Source organism: Coregonus clupeaformis, chromosome 4, assembly GCF_020615455.1.
Source record: "Coregonus clupeaformis isolate EN_2021a chromosome 4, ASM2061545v1, whole genome shotgun sequence".
NCBI classification, from domain to species: domain Eukaryota; kingdom Metazoa; phylum Chordata; class Actinopteri; order Salmoniformes; family Salmonidae; genus Coregonus; species Coregonus clupeaformis.
In genome coordinates this window covers 17,605,151-17,619,691 of record NC_059195.1, presented here as the reverse complement: position 1 = coordinate 17,619,691, position 14,541 = coordinate 17,605,151, and the positions used below count along the sequence as shown (strand labels likewise).

The following is a 14,541-nucleotide window of genomic DNA, read 5'->3' as shown; positions in this document are numbered from 1 at the left end:
GACTGTCATTTCTCTTTGCTTATTTGAGCTGTTCTTGCCATAGTATGGAATTGGTCTTTTACCAAATAGGGCTATCTTCTGTATACCCCCCTACCTTGTCACAACACAACTGATTGGCTCAAACGCATTAAGAAGGAAAGAAATTCCACAAATTAACTTTTAAGAAGGCACACCTGTTAATTGAAATTCATTCCAGGTGACTACCTCATGAAGCTGGTTGAGAGAATGCCAAGAGTGTGCAAAGCTGTCATCAAGGCCAAGGGTGGCTATTTGAGGAATCTCAAATATAAAATATATTTTTATTTGTTCAACACTTTTTGGTTACTACATGATTCCATATGTGTTATTTCATAGTTTTGATGTCTTCACTATCACTCTACAATGTAAAAATAAAGAAAAGCCCTTGAATGAGTAGGTGTGTCCAAACTTTTGACTGGTAGTGTATGTTAGAATTTTCTAACTAGTTTTCATTGGAAGGCAGTAAAGCATTTTTATCAAAAGCAATCACTTTTGCATGTGAAAATACAGAATCCTACTCATTTCTCCATGTGCTAAATCTACGTCACTTTGGTTTTGAGCCAACTTCGCCGTGGGCTTTGAACGGGGAACCTGGCTCACGCCCAAGAGGCAGCTCGGTTCCAAAACAAATGCAATCACTTTTTAACTTTTCACCCGGTGCAAACTCCTCCCACCGGGGCAACCCATGCCAGATAATCGAATCCCCTCAATATCTCATGTGAAGTCTTACAAAAACACGCTTGCACATGATTTCACATGTGAAATTTCACGTGTAGTTTTATGGTATCACATGTTGAAATTTTGCATCCCCATGTTGTCATAATTATTTAACATGAGATCATGTTCTCACGTGGTCACATGTTGTCACATGTTATCACATTAACTTCACATGTGATCACACGAGATCACATGTTCACATGTGGAATTCATGTGGTTTTTCCCATAAGGGTCACACTCAGATTAAAAAATATATCTTTAGAGGATTCAAGAAAGGCAAGATATTTGTGAGACATGCATGTGCTGTGTGGATAGCTCATCATATAGCCAACACCCCTGTCTTAAAATACATGCAACTACCATTTTAAAATAGATTTATGACCAAATGTAGCAGGTCATCCACCCTCTTACACTCCGCTACCTCCTTTGGAATGGCTCCATTTGCGGACTCCACCCTGTTGAGCCATTCCATCCACTCCAGTCAATGTGCAAATCCGTTTCTATATTTCAACACCCCCAAACCTTTGCTGTGGTGGTACATGTATCATATATCTGCTTCTTCTTTGAGTTTAGTCTCTACATCAATTGAGCATTATCTAATTGACACATTTTACACAGGCTATTATACTCAATGTTATTATAGCCTAGTAATTTTTACTTCTACAGAGTTTAAGCTCTTTTAATATAGGCTATTAAATCTAGCCGAATATAGGCTATTCTTACTTGTTACAATAGACTATTGTATATGAGTTTTTTTCCCCAGAAGTTTTTCCCATGCTAATCTTTGGCTTTTCGAGCAGTTTCTTGCCTGCCTGCCCTGCAGGTTAAATGACACATTTCTGGCAGGCTGCATTTATGTGTCATTAATCCTGTCTGGGGATGAGCATTGAGCACTGTGTGTGCTGAGAGGTCTGTAATGCGGGTGCCACTGGGGATACAGAGAGGAAATTGAGGATTTGTTTCACCACGTTTTTACGCTTAAGGAATAGGAGTGAATATAATTTCCCTCTTATGTAGTTATTTTTTGTTTATAGTCTTGTTATTTCTTTAAACATACAATTATCCAACAGTTTATCCCATAAGCAAGTAGGCTAGCCTAGCCAAGTGGTGTTACAATTAAAGAATTGGGCTATAAAGTCAGTCATTCTGCAAATTCATAACAATTGCTAGTTGAATGGAAATACTCTTATAACGTCAATCTACCTTGCTACAGTATGTAAAGTAGCTTTCTTTCTTTCAAGTGGATTGGCTACAACTCCATCGTATTACTCTCTGATTGGACCGGTCTCTTGTCAATGTATGAGCTCCAACTCAAGGCGCTACGATCTTTTCTCTTCGAGACAAATAACGTTTCACTTTAGGATGCTGGAGGCGCCGCTGTCGCATCAGGACCAGAAGTCTGAATGGGATGGAGACGGTAAAAGAGGTAGGCTCAGCTTGCTTGTTTCTGCCGTCTATTGTATTGTTTTAGAGGCACTTTAATCAGCTGTTTAGTAGCCTATGATGGTGATTTGACTCTCCCATTTATAACAACCATGTAAATGAGTTTACCGTAATATTTACACGGTTGCGTTCACGGTCCCAACCAGCTGATATCAGGCTACTGTTCAAATCGTTTTTTATTCAGTCTCGAGGTATTTCCTTAATTAACTCCTAAAAATCCCCGGTGTAGCTCTAGCATATGCGTTTTCCTGTGCCATCCGCTGGACGCGAGCCCACTGATAATAGATTTAGGATTTCTGCTCAATTGTGCAGCACTGGGCATCTCTTGTGATATGATGGGAGCTATTTTGATAATTACAGTGGACTAGCCTGCTTCAAAATGAACTGTCCGTGGTTGAAATAGCCTACCACTTTTTGGAAGCACTCACCCCCCTCATAGTACACCTCGTTTTGGCGACTAGAAACTTGGTGTGAAGAATTCTTCTTGCAACTTTTTTGGTAATAACCAAAAGAAACTGGCAGGTTGTCTGCTCTGAGCCCTGTTCTAGGCACTGTTGTCTATGTGGCATGCAGTGTCTGTGTAGTTTCTTCTGATAGCTCTAAAACTCCTGCTGTCCTCTTGGCAATACAGAGGCATATTCATCTTATAGTCCCATCATGTCTGTTATATCTCCCTTCCTATGTACAACCTCCAGAAAGATGAGAAGACTGAAAGACAGGAATGCCTATGGGCCAATGTTAGCCTAGACACAGGTATAGGAGTTACTTCATATAGAGTGTTACCATAAAGTTACATACTCTGTGTCTGTGTACAATACATTATGGCAATTTGGCTAAATTATATTGCGTTGCAGTTGAGTCATTTTAATAGTGTGTTTATTCAATCGTGATGTGCCCTCACACACACGATGCATCCCATATGGCCATGCATATGATTATGCGTTTTAGGCTTTCTATAGCTTAGGTACATGATATACGCTAATTATCTCTGCATGGTTTGTCTGATACTAAAAAGCATAATTGTGATTTGGAACATAACCATGAGAATGAGATAGGCAGCATATCAACAGTACAAAGGCATAGCTCTTCAGTTTCTGTGCTTGATAATAACAATCTAGCACTGGCACAATCTTATTTTGGCAGATTTAGGTGTTTACAGAGAAAATGAAAATGTCAGCCTTTGGAACCAATCACTTTCATTTACGTAGTTTTGTGCTGCTGTCAAAGAGTGCTGTTCCCTTACACGTTGAGAGCCTGTAGGTCTCTCGTCAGTGCCATCAATGTGACTGCCTCCTTTCAACAGACGCTCACAGGCTCATATTCATGTTGAATGTGCTGAATCCTTGGTTTTTGCCTTTTTGACCTCAAATATGTGGTGAATTTGTTCAGCAAATCTATTATATTATATGAGATTCCTCTTGAAGTCTACACCAGAGGGGGACTGCATATTTCAAAATATATAAATGTTCTTCTTTTGGCTTTTCATCCCTGTCAGTCATGTACTGTAGGTTCTGCCTTAACCTTGATGTGGAGTGTGTGGTGTCCAATTCCCTCCAGGTATTGGTTTGGTATCTAACAAATGCTACTGTGCACCTCATCCATCTTCCTTAGAGCTCCACTGTTATAATCTTTGTCATTGCCATTTTGCACTGGGTTGGATTACATCCTACCTTTAGCCTTTCTTTACATTTCTTTGGATTACATCACCCCTTGCCCTTTAGGCATCCATACAAGGGAATCTATTGCGCATACTGGCACACATGCACCCACAAAACATGCAGATCTGCAGGACATAGAGACACGGGTGTGTGAAGAAATCCTGCTGTGCACAGCCGCTATCGTATTCCCATTTCTACCTTATGTTTTAATTACAGCTTTGAATCCAGTTCCTTGACATTGATATATTGATTGCGGCTTCAATAGACGTGGGAGTTAATTGATTCAACTGTTTGCATTGACATACGGTGACATTTGCTGCACCAGAAGGCCAAACAGGGAACCACACAACCATGAATTTGAAATGTATTCCAAGGAATGATTTTCAAAGTGGTTGGGTTCACTACTCCCGCAGAATTTCTAATGCCAAATAAATAATTTAAGTGGGTGAATATTGATATTATTGAATATTGATAATAATGATATTCTTCTTTCCCAAACCAAGGCTAGTATTTGATTAAAGATGGGGGCAAAAGAAAATAAGTATTTTTGCAGGAATGGGTATTTTTGCAGAGCTATAGCAGTTGCCTTCCCCTGTTCCCTTTGGGAGGTGCAGTATATATTTAAAGCCCATTCATGAAGAGGCACTGGAGCTATAATTGTGATTCTCTGAGGGAATTTTTTGGCTCTCAAGGCCGACTGGCATGGTCATTGTGGAATGCGGTGTTTCACAGCTCTTGGTCAAGTGGATCACAGAATCAATGTTATCGGTAGAACGAATCAGTTAGACGGGCATTTGAGTTCTATAGGCGGGCACGTATATTTTCACAGGACCTCCTATGTGTGCCAGTTTCTTTTAAATGGATGTTATAGTAAAGACCATGGGCGGCTCGTGAGTTTCAAGTTTGAGGAAGCTTAGCATTTATCCTACCATTTCTACCAATCTGCATGCCAGTTATGATTATTTTGATGAACATTTTCATGGAACAGTTTAATTTCAATAATAATGTTTTCATTTCTCAAAATCATTGTCACATGGTTAATCATACAAATCTGAAAGAAAATGCTAAAAATCTCAAAGTTAAGGCAGCCTCTGCCTTGCCGTATGGACATATTAGTACACCGTGATCCATTGGAGGCTAAAGAAATGAGCGCATGGAACTCAGAGATAGCCTATAGGCCAATGCAGCAGTAGGCATATAACTTCCATCGTCAGCTAAGGAAAATACATTGGCCTAAAGCAGACAAAAAAAACAGTAGAAAAATCCTGATGAAAATTCAGGTTCTTTCAATCGCATTAATCTCTCTACTCCGCCTGTCTGCCTCCCTTTCTATCTGTCTTGACTTGAGCTATCACTAGTGAAGTACAACGTTGTAGGCTATCAAATCAATCGACTGGGTCCGGACCGAAGCTGTCACTAGCGAACTTGCAACATTGTATCAACTAGCCTATTCCGGGCCCTCAGAGTATCCCATGCCATTGACCTCGGGACAGATAGCTGTTTTTTTATTATGATTCCACTGGATATACAGTTGAAGTCGGAAGTTTACATACAACTTAGCCAAATACATTTAAACTCAGTTTTTCACAATTCCTGACATTTAATCCTAGTAAAAATTCCCTGTCTTAGGTCAGTTAGGATCACCACTTTATTTTAAGAATGTGAAATGTCAGAATAATAGTAGAGAGAATGATTTATTTCAGCTTTTATTTCTTTCATCACATTCCCAGTGGGTCAGAAGTTTACATACACTCAATTAGTATTTGGTAGCATTGCCTTTAAATTGTTTAACTTGGGTCAAACGTTTCGGGTAGCCTTCCACAAGCTTCCCACAATAAGTTGGGTGAATTTTGGCCCATTCCTCCTGACAGAGCTGGTGTAACCGAATCAGGTTTGTAGGCCTCCTTGCTCGCACACGCTTTTTCAGTTCTGCCCACAAATGTTCAATAGGATTGAGGTCAGGGCTTTGTGATGGCCACTCCAATACCTTGACTTTGTTGTCCTTAAGCCATTTTGCCACAACTTTGGAAGTATGCTTGGGGTCATTGTCCATTTGGAAGACCAATTTGCGACCAAGCTTTAACTTCCTGACTGATGTCTTGAGATGTTGCTTCAATATATCCACATAATTTTCCTTCCTCATGATGCCATCTATTTTGTGAAGTGCACGAGTCCCTCCTGCAGCAAAGCACCCCCACAGCATGATGCTGCCACCCTGTGCTTTACGGTTGGGATGGTGTTCAATCAGTTGGGATCTTATCTACCAACATAGATAGGGCTCTAACTCCTCTAGCCCCACAGTGAAATAGGGTGCAGGCCAGGCAGCAGGCTGTTAGCCAACCTGCCAGCTTAGTGGAGTCTGCCAATAGCATAGTCAGTGTAGTCAGCTCAGCCATACCCATTGAGACTGTGTCTGTGCCTCGACCTAGGTTGGGCAAAACTAAACATGGTGGTGTTCACCCTAGCAATCTTATTAGGATAAAGACCTCCTCCATTCCTGCCATTATTGAAAGAGATCGTGATACCTCACATCTCAAAATAGGGTTACTTAATGTTAGATCCCTCACTTCAAAGGCAGTCATAGTCAATGAACTAATCACTGATCATAATCTTGATGTGATTGGCCTGACTGAAACATGGCTTAAGCCTGATGAATTTGCTGTGTTAAATGAGGCCTCACCTCCTGGTTACACTAGTGACCATATTCCCCGTGCATCCCGCAAAGGCGGAGGTGTTGCTAACATTTACGATAGCAAATTTCAATTTACAAAAAAAAAAATGACGTTTTCATCTTTCGAGCTTCTAGTCATGAAATCTATGCAGCCTACTCAATCACTTTTTATAGCTACTGTTTACAGGCCTCCTGGGCCATATACAGCGTTCCTCTCTGAGTTTCCTGAATTCCTATCAGACCTTGTAGTCATAGCAGATCATATTCTAATTTTTGGTGATTTTAATATTCACATGGAGAAGTCCACAGACCCACTCCAAAAGTCTTTCGGAGCCATTATCGACTCAGTGGGTTTTGTCCAACATGTCTCTGGACCTACTCACTGCCACAGTCATACTCTGGACCTAGTTTTGTCCCATGGAATAAATGTTGTAGATCTTAATGTTTTTCCACAAAATCCTGGACTATCGGACCACCATTTTATTACGTTTGCAATCGCAACAAATAATCTGCTCAGACCCCAACCAAGGAGCATCAAAAGTCGTGCTATAAATTCTCAGACAACACAAAAATTCATTGATGCCCTTCCAGACTCCTTCTGCCTACCCAAGGACGTCAGAGGACAAAAATCAGTTAACCACTTAACTGAGGAACTCAATTTAACCTTGCGCAATACCCTAGATGCAGTTGCACCCCTAAAAACGAAAAACATTTGTCATAAGAAACTAGCTCCCTGGTATACAGAAAATACCCGAGCTTTGAAGCAAGCTTCCAGGAAATTGGAACGGAAATGGCGCCACACCAAACTGGAAGTCTTCCGACTAGCTTGGAAAGACAGTACCGTGCAGTACCGAAGAGCCCTCACTGCTGCTCGATCATCCTACTTTTCCAAATTAATCGAGGAAAATAAGAACAATCCAAAATTTCTTTTTGATACTGTTGCAAAGCTAACTAAAAAGCAGCATTCCCCAAGAGAGGATGGTTTTCACTTCAGCAGTGATAAATTCATGAACTTCTTTGAGGAAAAGATCATGACCATTAGAAAGCAAATTACGGACTCCTCTTTGAATCTGCGTATTCCTCCAGGGCTTAGCTGTCCTGGATCTGCACAGATCTCGCGAGGGCCTGGGATCGGGAGAGACACTTAAGTGTTTTAGTACTATATCTCTTGACACAATGATGAAAATAATCATGGCCTCTAAACCTTCAAGCTGCATACTGGATCCTATTCCTACTAAACTGCTGAAGGAGCTGCTTCCTGTGCTTGGCCCTCCTATGTTGAACATAATAAACAGCTCTCTATCCACCGGATGTGTACCAAACTCACTAAAAGTGGCAGTGATAAAGCCTCTCTTGAAAAAGCCAAACCTTGACCCGGAAAATATAAAAACTATCGGCCTATATCGAATCTTCCATTCCTCTCAAAAATTTTAGAAAAAGCTGTTGCGCAGCAACTCACTGCCTTTCTGAAGACAAACAATGTATACGAAATGCTTCAGTCTGGTTTTAGACCCCATCATAGCACTGAGACTGCACTTGTGAAGGTGGTAAATGACCTTTTAATGGCGTCAGACCGAGGCTCTGCATCTGTCCTCGTGCTACTAGACCTTAGTGCTGCCTTTGACACCATCGATCACCACATTCTTTTGGAGAGACTGGAAACCCAAATTGGTCTACACGGACAAGTTCTGGCCTGGTTTAGATCCTACCTGTCGGAAAGATATCAGTTTGTCTCTGTGAATGGTCTGTCCTCCGACAAATCAACTGTACATTTCGGTGTTCCTCAAGGTTCCGTTTTAGGACCACTATTGTTTTCACTATATATTTTACCTCTTGGGGATGTTATTCGAAAACATAATGTTAACTTTCACTGCTATGCGGATGACACACAGCTGTACATTTCAATGAAGCATGGTGAAGCCCCAAAATTGCCCTCGCTAGAAGCCTGTGTTTCAGACATAAGGAAGTGGATGGCTGAAAACTTTTTACTTTTAAACTCGGACAAAACAGAGATGCTTGTTCTAGGTCCCAAGAAACAAAGAGATCTTCTGTTAAATCTGACAATTCATCTTGATGGTTGTAAAGTCGTCTCAAATAAAACTGTGAAGGACCTAGGCGTTACTCTTGACCCTGATCTCTCTTTTGACGAACATATCAAGACTGTTTCAAGGACAGCTTTTTTCCATCTACGTAACATTGCAAAAATCAGAAATTTTCTGTCCAAAAATGATGCAGAAAAATTAATCCATGCATTTGTTACTTCTAGATTAGACTACTGCAATGCTCTATTTTCCGGCTACCCGGATAAAGCACTAAATAAACTTCAGTTAGTGCTAAATACGGCTGCTAGAATCCTGACTAGAACCAAGAAATTTGATCATATTACTCCAGTGCTAGCTTCCCTACACTGGCTTCCTGTTAAGGCAAGGGCTGATTTCAAGGTTTTACTGTTAACCTATAAAGCGTTACATGGGCTTGCTCCTACCTATCTTTCCGAGTTGGTCCTGCCGTACATACCAATACGTACGCTACGGTCACAAGACGCAGGCCTCCTAATTGTCCCTAGAATTTCTAAGCAAACAGCGGGAGGCAGGGCTTTCTCCTATAGATCTCCATTTTTATGGAACAGTCTGCCTACCCATGTGAGAGACGCAGACTCGGTCTCAACCTTTAAGTCTTTACTGAAGACTTATCTCTTCAGTAGGTCATATGATTGAGTGTAGTCTGGCCCAGGAGTGTGAAGGTGAACGGAAAGGCTGGAGCAACGAACAGCCCTTGCTGTCTCTGCCGGGCCGGTTCCCCTCTCCACTGGGGTTCTCTGCCTCTAACCCTGTTGCAGGGGCTGAGTCACTGGCTTGCTGGTGCTCTTTCATGCCGTCCCTGGGAGGGGTGCGTCACTTGAGTGGGTTGAGTTACTGACGTGATCTTCCTGTCTGGGTTGGCGCCCCCCCTTGGTTTGTGCTGTGGTGGAGACCTCTGTGGGCTATACTCGGCCTTGTCTCAGGATTGTAAGTTGGTGGTTGGGGATATCCCTCTAGTGGTGCGGGGGCTGTGCTTTGGCGGAGTGGGTGGGGTTATATCCTTCCTGTTTGGCCCTGTCCGGGGGTTTCTTCGGATGGGGCCACAGTGTCTCCGGACCGCTCCTGTCTCAGCCTCCAGTATTTATGCTGCAGTAGTTTATGTGTCGGGGGGCTGGGGTTAGTTGGTTATACCTGGAGTACTTCTCCTGTCTTATCCAGTGTCCTGTGTGAATTTAAGTATGCTCTCTCTAATTCTCTCGTTCTCTCTTTCTCTCTGAGAACCTGAGCCCTAGGACCATACGTCAGGACTACCGGGCATGATGACACCTTGCTGTCCCCAGTCCGCCTGGCCTTGCTGCTATTCCAGTTTCAACTGTTCTGCCTGCGGCTACGAAACCCCTACCTGTCCCAGACCTGCTGTTTTCAACTCTAAATGATCGGCTATGAAAAGCCAACTGAGAGACCTGAGCCCTAGGACCATACGTCGGGACTACCGGCCGTGGTGACTCCTTGCTGTCCCCAGTCCGCCTGGCCTTGCTGCTATTCCAGTTTAAACTGTTCTGCCTGCGGTTATGGAACCCCCTACCTGTCCCAGACCTGCTGTTTTAAACTCTAATGATCGGCTATGAAAAGCCAACTGAGATTTATTCCTGATTATTATTTGACCATGCTTGTCACTTATGAACATTTTTGAACATCTTGGCATGGTTCTGTTATAATCTCCACCCGGCACAGCCAGAAGAGGACTGGCCACCCCTCATAGCCTGGTTCCTCTCTAGGTTTCTTCCTAGGTTTTGCCTTTCTAGGGAGTTTTTCCTAGCCACCGTGCTTCTACACCTGCATTACTAGCTGTTTGGGGTTTTAGGCTGGGTTTCTGTACAGCACTTCGAGATATTAGCTGATGTAAGAAGGGCTATATAAAATAAAATTGATTGATTGATTGATTCAACCCCCTTTTTCCTCCAAACATAACGATGGTCATTATGGCCAAACAGTTCTATTTTTCTTTCATCAGACCAGAGGACATTTCTCCAAAAAGTACAATCTTTGTCCCCATGTGCAGTTGCAAACCGTAGTCTGGCTTTTTTATGGCGGTTTTGGAGCAGTGGCTTCTTTCTTGCTGAGCGGCCTTTCAGGTTATGTCGATATAGGACTTGTTTTACTGTGTATATAGATACTTTTGTACCTGTTTCCTCCAGCATCTTCACAAGGTCCTTTGCTGTTGTTCTGGGATTGATTTGCACTTTTCGCACCAAAGTACATTCATCTCTAGGAGACAGAATGCATCTCCTTCCTGAGCGGTATGACGGCTGCGTGGTCCCATGGTGTTTATACTTGCTTACTATTGTTTGTACAGATGAACGTGGTACCTTCAGGCGTTTGGAAATTGCTCCCAAGGATGAACCAGACTTGTGGAGGTCTACCATTTTTTTTCTGAGGTCTTGGCTGATTTCTTTTGATTTTCCCATGATGTCAAGCAAAGAGGCACTGAGTTTGAAGGTAGGCCTTGAAATACATCCACAGGTACACATCCATGTCAATTAGCCTATCAGAAGCTTCTAAAGCCATTACCTTATTTTCTGGAATTTTCCAAGCTGTTTAAAGGCACAGTCAACTTAGTGCATGTAAACTTCTGACCCACTGGAATTGTGATACAGTGAATTATAAGTGAAATAATCTGTCTGTAAACAATTGTTGGAAAAATGACTTGTGTCATGCACAAAGTAGATGTCCTAACCGACTTGCCAAAACTATAGTTTGTTAACAAGAAATGTGCGGAGTGGTTGAAAAATGAGTTTTAATGACTCCAACCTAAGTGTATGTAAACTTCAACTGTATGCAGTGGTGTAGTGGAGGGTCTTTTTCAGTGGACATTGTGTATACACACTATATAAAAAATACAGAAACCTGTGAATTGTTGACAGCCTAATTTATCTGTTTCAATAGTAGGTCCTACTAGTAGGCCCTCCTCCTTCCCCTCAGAAGATAGCGTACCTCATCATGCTGATGTCCGGGAGGGCTCTCGCCTGGGCTACGGCAGTGTGGGAACAACAGTCGGCCGTATGCTTCAGTCTGGAGGAGTTCATGCAGGAGGTAAAGAAGGTTTTCGATGCTCCATTGTCCGGGAGAGAGGCTGCCCGGAAGTTACTCCAGCTTCGGCAAGAATCCCACAGTGTAGCAGACTATGCAGTAGATTTCCGCACATTGGCAGATGAGTGTGTCTGGAACCCGGAAGCGCTGTTCGTCACGTTCCTGTACGGAGTATCAGAGGAAGTAAAGGACGAGCCTGCAGCCCGGGAACTACCAACGGATATCGACTCGCTCATCGCCTTGACCATTCGGATCGATGGGCGACTACAGGAACAAAGGAAGGAGAGGAAATCCGATTCACTCGCCCGCCCAAGGATTCCACCTCGAGCTCCGAGGCTTCCCGGAAGTCCCCGACAGCTCCGTTGCCGAGAGAACCCGAGGCTACATGAGTTCCCCCGAGAGTCTCCGAAGTCTGCCGATTCACCTCTTCCCTAGCCGATGCAACTAGGCAGAGCTAGGCTGTCTCCAGCCGAATGGCAATACAGGCTTCACACGAAAAGTTGCCTGTATTGCGGGACTACTGGTCATTTTGTGTTTACCTGTCCACTAAAACACCAGGCTCACCGGTAGGAGCGAGTACTCTGGTGGGCCATACGGATAACCTTTCCTCTCTCCTTACTCACACCCCCTTTCATGCCATATTGCTGTGAGGGAACCAGTCAAAATCTCTCCGGGTACTCATCGACTCTGAGGCCGATGAGAGCTTTATGGACGCTACCCTGGCATCCGAGCTGGGCATCCCCACTCAGCCCCTCTCCATTCCCATGGATGTTAGAGTGCTGGACGGGTGCTCTATTGGCTGGGTCACCCACAATACCACCCCCATCAACCTATGAGTATCAGGGAACCACAGCGAGACAATCCAATTCCTGCTAATTAAGTCTCCTCAGGTTCCTGTGGTATTGGGTTTCTCTTGGCTCCAGCGACACAACCCCTTTATTGACTGGTCTACTGGTGCCATCGTGGGCTGGAGCCGGTTCTGCCATGCTCATTGCCTGAAGTCAATGCAGCCTGCCCCGGGACGTCTTCCTGGGGGCTCGGAAGTTGCCTTGGACCTCTCCGCCATTCCCGCGGAGTACCAGGACTTCCAGGAGGTGTTCAGTAAGGCCCGGGCCACTTCGCTTCCGCCGCACCAACCCTATGACTGCGTAATCAACCTTCTCCCAGGCACCACTCTGTCCCGGGGACGAATGAACTCGCTGTCGGGTCCAGAGACCAAGGCAATGGAGACCTACATTGAGGACTCCCTAGCTGCCGGGTTCATCCGTCCTTCTGCCTCCCCCGCCGGGAAAACCCTGCGCCCATGCATCGACTAGTGAGGCCTCAACGACATCACGGTGAAGAACCGCTACCCGCTACCACTCATCTCCTCGGCCTTCGAGCCGCTCCAGGGGGCCAACTTGTTCTCCAAGCTGGATCTACGGAACGCCTACCACCTGTTGCGGATAGGGGAGGGGGACGAGTGGAAGACTGCCTTCCACACGGCCAGCAGTCACTACGAGTATCTGGTCATGCCATTTGGCCTTACCAATGCTCCAGCTGGTTAATGATGTTGTCCGCGACATGTTGAACTGGTTTGTCTTCGTCACCTCGACATCCTCATTTTCTTCCGCTCCGCGGGGGGGGGGGTGCAGATAACCAGATGTTTGTTCCGAAGTGGGCCCACTCCTCCAGGCTGGCCTGCCACCCGGGCTCCCGTCGGACCCTGGCCTTTTTGCGACAACGTTTTTGGTGGCCTACCATGGTTCCTGACGTCTCCATGTTCGTCGCCGCCTGCACGATATGTGCGCAGAACAAGACTCCTCGGCAAGCTCCAGCTGGTCTCCTCCAACCTCCTCTGCCTGTTCCTCACCGTCCCTGGTCTCACATATCCCTGGACTTTGTCACTGGTCTTCCCCCATCTGATGGCAACACCGCCATCCTGACAGTTGTGGACCGGTTTTCCAAAGCCGCCCACTTCATTCCTCTCCCCAAGCTACCCCCCGCCAAAGAGATGGCCCAGCTCATGGTGCAGCACGTCTTCTAGATCAATGGACTCCCAGTGGACATGGTCTCCGACCGGGGTCCTCAGTTCTCGTCCCGGTTCTGGAAGGCATTCTGTACACTCATTGGGTCGTCGGCCAGCCTGTCCTCTTGTTTCCACCCTCAGTCCAAAGACCTGGAGATGACTCTGCGCTGCCTGGTCTCTGCCAACCCCACCACCTAGAGCCTTTGAGTGTTCCCTGGGTTATCAGCCCCGGAGCAAGAGGAAGATGTTGGCATACCCTCGGCCCAGATGTTTGTCTGTCGCTGTCGTCGTACCTGGAGGAGAGCCCGGTCGGCTCTTCTCAAGACCACCTCCAGGTATCGACGACAAGTGGACCGCCACCGGATCCCGGCTCCCCGGTATCGTCTCGGGCAGAATGTATGGCTGTCCACCCGAGATCTGCCGCCCCCCCGGGTGGAGTCCCGCAAAATTTCCCCCCGGTTTATCTGCCCTTTCCCCATCTCCAAGATCATTAGCCCCTCTGCTGTTCGTCTTCTGTTGCCCCATACCCTCCGTATACATGCCACTTTTCATGTGTCTAGGATCAAACCCATGTCTCACAGCCCTTTGTCTCCTGTCGCCCATCTTCCCTATTATCCCCAGTGTATTTATACCTGTATTCTCTGTTTGTCTGTTGCCAGTTCATTTTGTTTCGTCAAGCCTACCAGCGTTTTTCCCCTTGCTCCTGTCTTTCTCAAGTTCCTGTTTTCTAGTTTTCCCGGTTTTGACCATTCTGCCTGCTCTGACCCTGAGCCTGCCTGCCGTTCTGTACCTGTTGGACTCTGATCTGGATTACTGACCTCTGCCTGCCCTTGACCTGTTGTTTGCCTGCCCCCTGTTTTTGTAATAAACTTTTGTTACTTCGACACTGTCTTCATCTGGGTCTTCTCCTGAAAC

The 14,541-nt window shown here is 45.0% G+C and overlaps 1 protein-coding gene across 1 annotated transcript in view; it reads left to right on the top strand.

The window, feature by feature from the left end:
- Nucleotides 1-2,090: 2,090 nt before the first annotated feature.
- Nucleotides 2,091-14,541, top strand: part of b3galt1b (UDP-Gal:betaGlcNAc beta 1,3-galactosyltransferase, polypeptide 1b) — a 162,302-nt gene continuing 149,851 nt past the window's right edge. The window contains exon 1 of the mRNA XM_041864950.1: nucleotides 2,091-2,161. The gene's annotated coding sequence lies outside the window, so the exon portion shown is untranslated. The remainder of the gene's footprint in view (nucleotides 2,162-14,541) is intronic.